Source organism: Nerophis lumbriciformis, linkage group LG14 (genome assembly GCF_033978685.3).
Source record: "Nerophis lumbriciformis linkage group LG14, RoL_Nlum_v2.1, whole genome shotgun sequence".
Taxonomy (NCBI): domain Eukaryota; kingdom Metazoa; phylum Chordata; class Actinopteri; order Syngnathiformes; family Syngnathidae; genus Nerophis; species Nerophis lumbriciformis.
In genome coordinates, this window is record NC_084561.2 from 36995675 (window position 1) to 37010360 (window position 14686).

Consider the following 14686-nt stretch of genomic DNA (forward strand, 5'->3'; position numbering starts at 1 on the left):
GGGTGCGACGTATACTCCGGAGCGACTTATGTGTGAAATTATTAACATATTACCGTAAAATATCAAATAATATTATTTATCTAATTCGCGTGAGCGACGAAGAAAAAGTCCGCAATCGTCACACACACGTCAGCAATCGTCACTCACACGCCAACCAATAAGAATTCGGTGGGGGCGGGTCATGGCAGAAGTGCATTGTGGGTTTTGGAATGCTAGCTGCTATATGCTATACGCTACTGCCAGAGCTATTAAAATAGATCACAGCAACATTGGCGGTAACTTATAAAAACTGAGAAGGACTGAACTAAAATGGCACCGAAAAGGAAATCATATACTGCAGATTACAAGCTGGACGTAGTGAAATATGCACCAGAAAACGGCGATCGAGCAGCAGAAATAATGGACGCTAGCGGCGCATACCAGGAGCGACACTGTGGAGTAGGATTTCATCGGATTTAGCGATCGGGAGTGACAGATTATTTGGTAAACGTTTAGCATGTTCTATATGTTATAGTTATTTGAATGACTCTTGCCATGATGTGTTGCGTTAACATACCAGGCACGTTCTCAGTTATTTATGCCTCATATAACGTACACTTATTCATCCTGTTGTTCACTATTCGTTATTTATTTTAAATTGCTTTTCTAATGTCTATTCTTGGTGTTGGATTTTATCAAATAAATTTCCCCCAAAAATGCGACTTATACTCCAGTGCGACGTATATATGTTTTTTTTCTTCTTTATTGTGCATTTTCGGCCGGTGCGACGTATACGACTTATAGTCCGAAAAATACGGTAATACCGGCGGGCCAGCTCTAATGTTAATTTGATATTGCCTCAAGGGCCAAATGAAATTACATGACGGGCCAAATATGGCCCGCGGGCCAGAGTTTGACACCCATGCTGTATAATGATGGCGTGTATTTCTTAAAAATGTTAAACTGTCACTTTGCTGCTTGCAATGCTGAGGAAGCAGCTTAATTTTACTTCATTTTCAGAATCAAACCTCCTGTACAGAAGTCCATTGTGTGAACACTGTCGACAAACGCATCACAAGTCCAGACCTGATACACAAACAGGTAAGAAAAGTTGGTTTTGAATTATAGAACACCTTTAAAGTCCATGCAAACATTTTATTTAATTCAAAGCAGCATGTGAAATATAACCCCACAAATGTTGGCATTCTGTATTACAAATGCCATGTTCATTATGAATAAAGCTGTTTTTTTATGAAAAATGCTGGCCTCCGCTGGTTTAACATTGTAGAAACATGCGTCTGCTCACTCACGATGTGGTGAGTCATGTAATGCATAAGCAGTGTTAAGACATTGGATGACCTAAGTCACCAGCTTCTCTTTTCTCTATTTATTCGATCAGAATCAGAAATACTTTAATAATCCCAGAGGGGGAATTATCATTTTCAGCACAATCCCATTCAAGAGCAGACAAACGTTACAAGGAGACAGAACAGGATCGCTGACGGGTCTGCCAACTTACAAAAAAAGGTGAGAAACAGGTGAATGCTGGGGACGGGGGGGAAGAAAAAATTAATACTTCAGTCCAAGCCTGGGCTTAGACTGAATTACAATGTGGGATACGATGTGATTATCAATAATAATGTTGCCACACTTACATTAAAAATAACTTTTAAACAGTCACCTAGCAGCTGTGAAATTATGAAAGGATGTTGCTGAATAGACAATGTGTCTAATATTTTTTTCGACAGTCAAAATATGTTAAAACACACACGTAGGAGGTAGGATTCTCTGTCCATCGTCTGTCTTTGCAGCACGAGCACTCCTCTCTCACAGCCATGTGTGGAACTCTGTCAGTTTGCCCGTACTTATCAAACGTACTAAATACAAACAAAAAAATAGTGCTTCCAAAACATTGATGAGTGTTGATAAATAATTTTACGTGTGCTATATACACCGTATATTCTGGACCATAGGGCGCACCGGATTATAAAGCGCACTGCTGATGAATGGTCTATTTTTGATCTTTTTTCATGTATTAGGTGCACCGGATTATAGGACGCAATAAAGGGGTCATATTATGATATTTTTTTTCTAAATGTAAAACACTTCCTTGTGGTCTACATAACATGCAATGATGGTTCTTTGGTCAAATTGTTGCATAGATTATGTTTTACAGATCATCTTCAAGCCGCTTTCTGACAGTCGCTTCTGGATGCGCCGTTTTGTTGGCGGTCTTATTTACATGGCTCACCTTTGACAGCGTCTTCTCCCCGTCATCTTTGTTGTAGCGTGCAAGGACGGGAGTGGAAGAAGTGTCAAAAGATGGAGCTAACTGTTTTAATAACATTCAGACTTTACTTAAATCAATAACGGAGCAGCATCTCCTCATCCAAAAACGACAACACCGGAAATGTGTCCCGTGATAAACCGTCCGACCGGAACTCTAATAACTAAAGTTCCTTTGGTGAATAATGTAAACTCACTACACCGGTATGTTTTAGCGCTTTCATGGCGAGTTTACTGACAGATATAAGTAATAACTTTACACTACTTTATGTAAGAAATGGCAACAGCGGAGGATGAATGTCACATAACAAGAAGATAGAGGAAAAAGGAAAAGCTTATCGACTACGGTGTCGTCACGGACTACAAAGGCGGATGTACGCAATTTTTCAGGATTCATGCAGATCCCAAATGCAGATCAGCTGATACCAAAAGGTAAGAAACGTTGCTTTTGCATAATATTGCGAAACAAAACGCCAGATAATGTCTTACTTTATACACACACCATAATAATACTCGTATGTTTAATGCGCCGACAATCTTTCAAGCGGTGCGGCTTCATAGCTTACCAAAGTCGTACTAAACATTTTGATAGATTTTTGAGCTCTGTGTGTAATGTTCTATATTTCCAATGGAACATTTAAAATGTTGGTGTTGTTTACTTGAGACATATTGCATTCATAGTGCTGCCTACACTTATCTTTTATGTTTGACTGCCATCTACTGGTCACACTTATCATTACACATGTACCAAATAAAATAGCTTCAAGGTGGGTAAGCTCAACCGAACTTATTCCTTACATTAGGCGCATCGGGTTATAAGGCGCACTGTCGAGTTTTGAGAAAAAAAAATATTTTAAGTGTGCCTTATAGTCCGGAGAATACGGTAATACTGTATAGTTGCATTTGATGGTCAGCACTTATTTTGCGTATTCATGAAGACAGAGACGCAAAATAGATTGCACTTCTTAATCTGCTCACTTAACAGACGCAATCCACTTTGCACACGTGTAGTAGATTCAGCTTTGCGTGTGCTATCAAACCTTCAAATGTTTAGTTAGTCAGGCCCATTGTGTTCAATGTGCAATAAAAATATAAAGTTGCCATTTTACCATTCATTGTCCGCCTTTTTTGGACTACAAAGCAACATGACATGTGTAAAGTTTGCTGATACTTTGAAAGCCTTGCTTTATTGGTTTGGGAGAAATTGCACTATGCCAATCCCAAAGAGGTCAGAAGCACATCTCAAGACAGGATAATTTGCCATTTGTTAAATAAGTAGAGAAATGGGTAGGAAAATGGGGGTTGCTGATAATAGACCTCTTATATTTTACTGTGTCTTCCCCTAGATAGGCATTTCCTCTGATTTGTTCAGAGTAGTCTGAGGCAGCAGAGTTCTTAACCGGAGGCATTACACTAAAAGCAAAACCATGTTTTTGATGTGAGTTTTCTAACCCCACCACATAAATTTAATAATTTGCCCTCGAGGTTGACGTGTTTCAAGGCAGCCATGCATACCATACGACCCTTGGCAATAACTGCTAAGAAGCCTTGAAAGTGACCTCTGTGGGTTGCAGACATATAACAAGGTATTGTCAGTAAGGAGCGCTCATAGTATGCACAGTGTAGGTTTTTTTTATCATGCCCTGAGGAATTTAAATGACAAATGAGATATAGGTAATTGTTGGGGAGGAAAATTGCAACAGTTCAGGGACAATGAGTGATCCCTCCTCAAAACACCTGATAAATCACATTGCATTTACTGTATTTAGATGGAAATGCATTTCTCTATACAGCAAGTCGGGTAACCTGTTACTGTTGGATACTGCCTACTGTTTACTTGATTTTATACATGTAATTAGACTTTATACATGGAACCTTGCTATGACTAATTAGCAGGCTAAACTAGATTAACTGCATCCTAATGCTCCCTGCCTTTTAAAGGGGAACATTATCACCAGACCTATGTAAGAGTCAATATATACCTTGATGTTGCAGAAAAAAGACCATATATATTTTTAACCGATTTCCGAACTCTAAATGGGTGAATTTTGGCGAATTATACGCCTTTCTATTATTCGCTCTCGTTGTGACGTCACATCGGGAAGCAATCCGCCATTTTCTCACTTTCGTCGGTGTGTTGTCGGAGGGTGTAACAACACGAACAGGGACAAATTCAAGTTGCACCAGTGGCCCAAAGATGCCAAAGTGGCAAGAAATTGGATGAAATTTGTTCAAAATACGAGGGTGTGGGGAAAGCCGACGAAATGGTCAATCGTTTGTTCCGCACACTTTACCGACGAAAGCTATGCTACGACAGAGATGGCAAGAATGAAGATGATCAAGAGAAGAATATCGACCCTAGCTTCCCCGGCCTGCTGACATCAACTCCAAAACTGGACAGATCAGCTTTCAGGAAAAGAGAGCGGATGAGGGTATGTCTACAGAATATATTAATTGATGAAAACTTTATTCATTACTCGCGGTTTTACGTAAATTATTATACATAAACTGTGTTTACCAATAATTTAGCTTAAAAACATTAATTTTTTTCAATCATTCGAGTACATTCGGGTAGTCTTGTGTAATGCAGTATTTTGTGTCTATTTAGGTATGATTAACCTGAGTGCTGAAATCGTGGAAAAATATATGTTCTTAGCGCGACATGAGGGTATGTCTACAGAATATATTAATTGATGAAAATTGGGCTGTCTGCACTCTCAAAGTGCATGTTGTTGCCAAATGTATTTCATATGCTGTAAACCTAGTTCATAGTTGTTAGTTTCCTTTAATGCCAAACAAACACATACCAATCGTTGGTTAGAAGGCGATCGCCGAATTCGTCCTCGCTTTCTCCCGTGTCGCTGGCTGTCGTGTCGTTTTCGTCGGTTTCGCTTGCATACGGTTCAAACCGATATGGCTCAATAGCTTCAGTTTCTTCTTCAATTTCGTTTTCGCTACCTGCCTCCACACTACAACCATCCGTTTCAATACATGCGTAATCTGTTGAATCGCTTAAGCCGCTGAAATACGAGTCGAAATCCGAGCTAATGTCGCTATAGCTTGCTGTTCTATGCGCCATGTTTGTTTGTGTTGGCTTCACTATGTGACGTCACAGGAAAATGGACGGGTGTATATAACAATGGTTAAAATCAGGCACTTTGAAGCTTTTTTTAGGGATATTGCGTGATGGGTAAAATTTTGAAAAAAACTTCGAAATATAAAGTAAGCCACTGGGAACTGATTTTTAATGGTTTCAACCCTTCTGAAATTGTGATAATGTTTCCCTTTAACCATGTTGTATTTAAGCTTTGTCAGACTATTTTCCACTTGTCTTGGATTCCATGAGTGAAAAAGCAAATTGTTAGTCTTCACTTCAATTTATAGCAATGTGTTCACTCTCCCTTATCTTTCTTAATTTATATGCTGTTTCACACTCATAGGAACCAGTAAAGCACTGAATCATTCCGCATATCTGTACAACAGTACAGCGGGATAAAATATCTGCGTCACACAAAAAAGTTGCTGTTGTGGTTGAAGGCTTTAAATACCAATGAAAATAGCAATTATGTGCAGTCTGTCAGTGTTTCTTACAAGTCAGCTGGGATAGGCTACATCATTTACTGTTTGAGAGTAGCATCAAGAACTGGATTGTAGCACGGCTTAAGAAATAATTCTGCTGATAGCACACACTCACACAAATACAATTGCCTTCTGATCTTTAATTAAGGTTATAGTGTCCTCTGTGACATTAATCCATTTAAGCTGTTAGGTGCATAACAGCCATGGACATTTGAGAGGTACATGGCGTTTGGGACCACATTCAAAATGTGATGGAACTTGTAACTAGGGCATCTTAAGAACTCACCTGTACCAGAGCCAAAAATGCAACCGAGTACTTTAATATGGTACGCAATAGTAGTTTGAGAAAAGGTTATTTAGCCGAGTACGATAGATTTTATATTTAGGTAAATAACTACAGTTTACTGTAAACATTTTTTAAAGGTTAATAGGCTAACACCACAGGTGGGTAATAACGTGCTACATTTACACCGTAATTTTTTTTTTAATATAAGGAATATCGGTATTGGTATAGAATCGATAAAATACTAACGACATACATCCCTAATCATGGCCGATTGGTCAAATTATATGATGACGTAATGTTGACCCCGCCCTGGGCATGACCGCACCGCCACAAGTATGTTGGCAATCTGGCGGAAACCCCGATGTCTAAATTCCCTTCCATGGAGATGGCTTCCTTTTTTCTTTGTCGCACAGCCATCAGAAGAGAATGCCCTATGCTTGGGAGATATAATGTAGGGCAACAAGTTAACTAAAACAATGAAAGCAACCTTTTCCTTTCTTAGTCTGGCTACGTAACCACTACGTATTCCTCCGCCACACACAAACACTTGTTCTATTTATCAGAAGTATTCATTATTTATCAGAGTACCTTTTGTGACACAAAACGGCGTAAACGGCTGAAGAATCTTGTTCAAAGGTTTAAATCGATGTATATGATATACTGTAAGTACTTTTAACAGTTTACATGAATATTATAACCTAATAAAACATAAATGTAATCATTTATTAGGTTGAAGTGTAAAATGTGCATTAAATAACAAAGTGCACAAATATACTGTAGGGTAGTTTAATCAAATGTATGCACACTTGATGGTTAAAAACATATGAAACAGGTTTCCTACAGTTTGTCATCAGTGTTTTCATTGCTGTTGTCACCTTGTTGTATGCATGCATAGTGGCGCTAAGTAGCACAACTCAATGGGGGATGCATTTCTTATCAGAACTCCACTTGGTTTCCCTTTTTGCATATTCAATCAAATTCTCACCTCTGCTTACTTGAGAACATGGACAGACCTTTGTTTTGATTGGCACGCTATGCGGCCAATCACACGAGAGGACAAACAAATATATCATATAAGTTAGAATTACACGGTATTTTGTATTAGAAATGGCAAAAACAGAAGATGCATGTGCATGTACGAGTCAATCTGCCCCACAACAAGAGGATGGGAGTAGATAAGGAACTTAACTCCAGCGTCGGACTACAAAGGTGGACTCACGCAATGCTCTTCAGGTAAACCTCTGCCGTGTATGGAGTAATCTGCCAACGTCACCAGCGACAAATAAGTCACCATCAACTCAAATTCCAAACAGCTCGCTTGGAGGAAGTATGATGGAAGGCAAGATTTTTTATTTTTTTTTTAAATATCTCTGCCATGCTACCATGGTCTTATTACAAATTTCTGAGACTTATTAGGATCCTAAATTAGGGCGGGGCAATATGGCCTTTTATTAACATTTCAATGTCTTTCGGCCATGTCACGATACACAATATATCAATCAATCAATGTTTATTTATATAGCCCTAAATCACAAGTGTCTCAAAGGGCTGCACAAGCCACAACGACATCCTCGGTACAAAGCCCACGAGCAAGGAAAAACTCACCCAAGTGGGACGTCGATGTGAATGACTATGAGAAACCTTGGAGAGGACCGCATATGTGGGTAACCCACCCCCCTCTAGGGGAGACCGAATGCAATGGATGTCGAGTGGGTCTGACATAATATTGTGAGAGTCCAGTCCATAGTGAATCCAACATAATAATAAGAGTCCAGTCCATAGTGGGGCCAGCAGGAAACCATCCCGAGCGGAGACAGTTCAGCAGCGCAGAGATGTTCCCAGCCGATGCACAGGCGAGCGGTCCACCCCGGGTCCCGACTCTGGACAGCCAGCACTTCATCCATGGCCACCGAACCTGTGCCCCCCCCTCCACAAGGAGGAGAAAAGAAAAGAAACGGCAGATCAACTGTTCTAAAAGGGGGGTCTATTTAAAGGCTAGAGTATACAAATGAGTTTTAAGATGGGACTTAAATGCTTCTACTGAGGTAGCATGTCTAACTGTTACCGGGAGGGCATTCCATAGTACTGGAGCCCCAATAGAAAACGCTCTATAGCCCGCAGACTTTTTTTGGGCTCTGGGAATCACTAATAAGCCGGAGTTCTTTGAACGCAGATTTCTTGCCGGGACATATGGTACAATACAATCGACAAGATAGGACGGAGCTAGACCGTGTAGTATTTTATACGTAAGTAGTAAAACCTTAAAGTCACATCTTAAGTGCACAGGAAGCCAGTGCAGGTGAGCCAGTATAGGCGTAATATGATCAAACTTTCTTGTTCTCGTCAAAAGTCTAGCAGCCGCATTTTGTACCAATTGTAATCTTTTAATGCTAGACATAGGGAGACCCGAAAATAATACGTTACAGTAGTCGAGACGAGGATAAAATAGAACGAATTTTAGCGATATTACGGAGATGAAAGAAGGCCGTTTTAGTAACACTCTTAATGTGTGATTCAAACGAGAGAGTTGAGTCGAAGCTAATACCCAGATTCTTTACTGATTCGCCTTGTGTAATTGTTTGGTTGTCAAATGTTAAGGTGGTATTATTAAATAAATGTCGGTGTTTAGCAGGACCGATAATCAGCATTTCCGTTTTCTTGGCGTTGAGTTGCAAGAAGTTAGCGGACATCCATTGTTTAATTTCATTAAGACACGCCTCCAGCTGACTACAATCCGGCGTGTTGGTCAGCTTTAGGGGCATGTAGAGTTGGGTGTCATCAGCATAACAATGAAAGCTAACACCGTATTTGTGTATGATGTCCGAGGTCACATTATTATGGGAGACGCACTGCATCCTGTCAGTAAGATAAGAGTTAAACCACAACAAAGCTAAGTCTGACATACCAATACGTGTTTTGATACGCTCTAATAAAATATTATGATCGACGGTATATATCTCGATATTTTGCCGTAGCCTTAAATGAACGAACACTTGATGCATATAATCACACCAGTATGATGATTCTATTTTAAAACGAGCTATTAAAGTGCACTTCTGTGCATGATGTCACTAAGATGACATAAAAACAACAATATATTAAAATGCACTTTTTTTACAGAACGCCACTACAATAGTTAAAAATAAAGTGCACTTTTGTGCATGATGTCACACAATATATTTCAATAACTGTCAAATAAAAATTAGCTACCTAATAGGAAATCCAATATTGTATGTCTTTCGCTATGTGGTAGGTTCCTGCGGACGTTATCTCCTTCTGTTGTTGACTATTTTTTTCATACGGTGTTGATCTGGAAATGGTTGCTTGGGCATTTTGTTGGTGTGGCACTGGCCAGAGATGTTGACATGCGGAGTTTTAAGCACTCCTCATTTTCTAGCGGGTGACTTTTCAAATGATGCTACAAATTAGCAGTAGGTGCTACTTTTTGTAGCAACGCTTTTGCCGCATACTTGTTCAACATCTTCCCGCTTGAAGCCAAACCACCGCCTGACGATAGACCCTGTGCCGTTTTTCCTGGGAATTAATTCTTCCTTCATTTGTTACCAGATTCACACCTTCTTTCTCTCGTATTACCGCTCGTACCACTCCGCTCGCATCACAGCTAACTTTACCCATGCTGCTACCTCTCTGCTCCGCGAGAGCGTATGACGTTGCACGCGCGACAGTATGTCGCGACGTATGTTAGAAGGTGCGCTTGTTTTATGTCTCTGTGAGAAGGAGCGACAAGAAAGAGTGAGAAGAGCCTGTAGTGTAATGCCCGCAGCTAAAAGCAACTGCGTGAGAACGTATACTCGAATATCACGATATAGTCATTTTCTTTTCTTCTTTTCGCAGAGACAAACCCGCAATATATCGAGTATATTTATTATATCGCCCAGCCCTAATTCATCCATTTCACATATTTAATTCAAAGCAGTAATACAAAGTTTTTGCAAATAACCCCACAAACGCTGGCTTTGTGTCTTACAAATGTATTATAAAGTTGTTTTTAATGAAAAACACTGGCTTCCGCTGGTTAAACATTGTAGACATGTCTGCTAGCTAATGATTGTCCCCACTTCTCCCATTGTGACGAGTCAGAAGACTGCTTACAAATGCATAAGCAGTGCTTAGACATCTAATTCTTACCTCTGCTTATGTTAAGGACCGGGACAGAGCTTTGTCTTGATAGGCACGCTATGGGGGCAATCAAACGAAAGAACATACGAACATATCATTTTGTGAAAGTCAAAACATAAACAGCGGTTCCTACCTCGATAATTTTCATACTTTGTAATGTTATGATATGCATTGGGCAAATACAGAGTCCCAACGTCCAAAGTAGATAATGGGCCTGATTTACTGCGTGTACTAAAACATGTGCAAACTTGATAGCACACGCAAAGCTGATCTACTAAACGTGTGCAAAATGGATTGCGTCTGGTAAGTGATCAAAAAAAGGCGTGCAATCAATTTCGTGTCACTGAATTTTGTAACAAACTGCTGCAATTTGTGTTTTATTTTTAACAATGTGTGCTATACCTGCTACATGTCTTATTTGTGTAGTTTCAGCCATAGTATTGTTTTTAGTATTTACTAGGGGTGTAACGGTACACAAAAGTTTCGGTTCGGTACGTACTTCGGTTTAGAGGTCACGGTTCAGTTCATTTTCGGTACAGTAAGAAAACAACAAAATATACATTTTTTGGTTATTTATTTACCAAATTTGCAAAATCTTCCACCAAAAATATTTTTCTTAGTGGAATATTTGATGTGAAGTAATCGGAACCTTGGATAGGTCAATAATTCATAATAACATTGATTTTGATTCAATATTATGTTTTGAGCAATGACAGTTTGAAAGAAAAAAAAAACAGCTTTGTTTTATTAGTCAACATTGCAACTTTTTCTAAATTACATTTAACCTTTAAGCTTTTTTATTTAACTTTTGTTATGTTTTTGTTTATTTTAATAGTATTTTTAGAATGTGCCGTGGGCCTTTAAAACATTAGTTGTGTGCCGCAAATGGCCTCCGGGGCACACTTTTGACACCCCTGCTATAGATAATAAAAAGTTAAATATGTTAAATCTATGGATAAAAAGCAGAGCCTGGCGACGCATGCGCGTTTATCATAACTCTCTCGCTCTCTCTGTCTCTGCCCTCCCTCACAAATGCTGCTGCGCGCTCAATTTGTTTTGTTTTTAACCCCTTCTTAACCCTGAACGTACATTGAAAATACACGCAACCCTAACTCAAAATGCCGGACATTTGAGGCATTTAAGAAACTCCGCCCTGACAGCTCCGCAAAAGAGGACGTGTCCGGTGAAAAGAGGATGTATGGTCAGTCTATCCTAGCCCGTTAGCTGCTAGCATGCCGTGTGTTGTGCCTCGGTGTGCATTGTTTACACAGCGTGCGTTACGCTACTTAATATGTCCGTGTGGAAACTCGTTCGGTACACCTCCAAACCGAACCGGAACCCCCGTACCGAAACGGTTCAATACAAATACACGTACCGTTCCACCCCTAGTATTTACTAATTACTCTATTACCAAAAGTGGCAACTATAAATCATGTTTCATTTAATACAATGTCAGTAAAGCTTTCTATTCTATTCTAACGTAATTTTAGATTATGGCAGACTATATGTAATACATAAAATTGTAAATTGTTATTTGAGTGCAACAAGAAAAGCCCAATGTGTTTAATAGTTTTTAATTTGTATATTAATATTCAAAAATTGTTTAATGCTATGTGTGTGTGTATATATATATATATATATATGTATATATATATATATATATATATATATATATATATATATATATATATATTAGGGGTGTCAAAGTTAACGTGATAATAATGCGTTAACTGTAAACTTCAATAATGGCACAGATATTTTTAACAATCGATTAACACGAACACTTCCTTTTTGACCCTCGGGCCGTGCTGTAGCGGGGGGAATTTGGCTGCAGTTCACTTGCTACCAATGACAAGCGAGCAGAAATAGACAGAGGAAAGTCTACCCTATGGAAATGTCAGGTTTAAAGCCATGGCAAGTTCTTCCGACAAGAAAGGACTATTTTTCGTCATGAGAAGAGACAACATCTCTGCAGAAAACGCCTGCTGCTCGCGTCGTTCCAGAGGTGGGCGGCGCTTCACTTCTGTGTTTAGCTTACGGTTAAGGTGCAGTGATAACATAACATTTAGATTGTTACTGTGACTGATTTAATAAGTAAGATTACATAAAAGCTCAACAGAAATGAAAGACAGTCAGCAGGATGTAGAAAGGAGACTTTTTTTTATTGCAAACAGTCAATCTGACATCAAAACATGCCAAGACACTTTCTCAAACCAATCACACACTTTTCCGCCCTCAAAATAAAAGCGCTACGTGATACATCCGGTTTAACTACGTTTTGGGTTTTTCATTAATGTACGGTTTCATATATACCGCCACACCTAACAAAATAAAGTAGTATTGTAGCATCCAGAAGAAAACAAACATACTTTATTTTTAGCGTTTATTACCAATTTAATGATAACAACTGGCCCAAGTATTTCCTCCGTGCACTGACAGCAATGACTCTGAACTGGACTAAATTAACTGGTAAATGGGTATTATCCTCATACAAGTAATATTTTTTTCAGTTAATGGTAAGAGGACCCTGTCTGGATTTTGGGAAAATACAACTTTTTAAGTGTAAAATGAAACATTTATCACATCGATATAGGTTAATGCGTTAAAGCGTCGATCGTGACGGCCGCTTCTGCAGTTCGCTCCGTCCTTGTCTTTTGTTTTTGTTCTTTGTTCGCTTTGTACTTTTTTATATTTTTACATTTACTCTACATTTACTTTCTATCTAGTCGTGCCCTTCTAAACATGCAGTTTAGAAGTGTTTTGTTCGTCCTACTGACGGTGGGGACGCTATTGAAGAGCTCAGACGGACAACAGTTCTGAGGCTCTTTCATCTACACCAGGGAACAGTTGTTAGAGACACTAGTTATTAGCATCCAGCTAACGGACCCGGCGCTAACTAACCAGATCCCGGAGGAGCTAAAAAGAACTTATGAAGGTGCTCGTGGCTGTCAAGGGAGCGGGAGACGCTCGAGACAGAAGAGGGCTGAAGCGAGGAGGGAGAGAAGGAGATATAAACCATATCTTCCTTCCGTCGTCATGGGTAACGTGCGGTCTCTAGCAAATAAAATGGATGAGTTGTCAGTGCTTGCCGCTAGTCAGAAAGAATATTGTGAATGTAGCCTAATGTGTTTTACTGAGACGTGGCTGCACGATGATGTTCCGGATAGTAACGTCTCTATAAACGGGTTTCAAACGGTGCGCGCTGACCGGGACCGAACCAACGGCAAGCGGAAAGGAGGGGGGCTTGCTTTGTTTAGTAATAAGAAATATTGTCATCCCGGTCATATCACAATAAAAAAGCGCCACTGTGACCCGAATATAGAGATGGTAGCTGTAGGACTCAGACCATATTATTTGCCCAGGGAGATTCCGCATGTTATCATGATGGCAGTATACATCCCCCCTGTGCTAACGCTGCAGCTGCCAGTGACGTCATCCATAGCTCGATAGCCAGACTCCAAACCAAGCACCCGAAAGCTCTCATCCTCATCTCGGGAGATTTTAACCATGTTACTATGGACAAATCACTACCCAACTTCACTCAGTATGTCAGCTGCCACACCAGAGGAAATACGATCCTGGACCTGCTGTACGCAAACATCAAGGATGCGTATAGCTCCATACCACTACCAGACTTGGGCCGGTCAGACCACAACCTTGTTTACCTCAGCAGGCCATTACCTTTGTGCGTGAAGGGGCTAAGGTGGTCAGGAGCGGCTCCATACCACCTGAGAGAGACCAGCTATGCTTAGCCCGCGACTGGAGGATGCTGGTTAATCTTGGCCGGCAGCTTGCGTTTCCTCCGGAGATTGCTGTGACCACCCTGAGACCGAACGTGGTGCTCTGGTCCCCTTCACAAAAAAAGGTTTTCATCGTCGAACTCACAGTAACCTGGGAGGACTCAGTAAATGAGGCTTATGAGCGAAAACACCAACGCTATGCCGAGCTTGCAACTGAAGCACAACATCGTGGCTGGAACACTGAGGTCCGTCCAGTGGAGGTGGGCTGCAGAGGCATTGTGGCGAGATCTACCACCAAATTGCTTGTAGACCTGGGAGTCCGAGGTCAACGCCTGGGTACAACCATCAAAGCTGAATCGGAGGCAGCCGAAAGAGGCAGCCAATGGCTGTTCATGAGGAGGAAAGACCCCTGCTGGGCCCCCAAGTAGCAAGCCAGGAGGTATGCAGTCAGCTTAGGCTTGACTCAGGGAAAAGGACGCTCCTGCCATGCATAGTCCCATGAGAAGTCTGCTGCTCAACACCAAGCAACTCATGATCAATTGGGATTGCAAGCCCTGGGCCAATCACCCTGTGGCTGGCCACCCCTGGAGAGGGCGTCTAGTGATAAGGTCGAAACGCCCAGTGACCCAGGGGCACACTACTGATGATGCGTCCAATTGTAAAGCACCCATCCACC

At 40.5% G+C, this 14686-nt stretch overlaps 1 long non-coding RNA gene across 1 annotated transcript in view; it reads left to right on the forward strand.

Annotated features, from left to right (window-relative positions):
• The first annotated feature begins 982 nt into the window (after positions 1-982).
• Positions 983-14686, forward strand: part of LOC133616758 (uncharacterized) — a 49920-nt gene continuing 36216 nt past the window's right edge. Inside the window, exons 1-2 of the long non-coding RNA XR_009816900.2 lie at positions 983-1080; positions 1426-1506. This is a non-coding gene — a long non-coding RNA (uncharacterized lncRNA). The remainder of the gene's footprint in view (positions 1081-1425; positions 1507-14686) is intronic.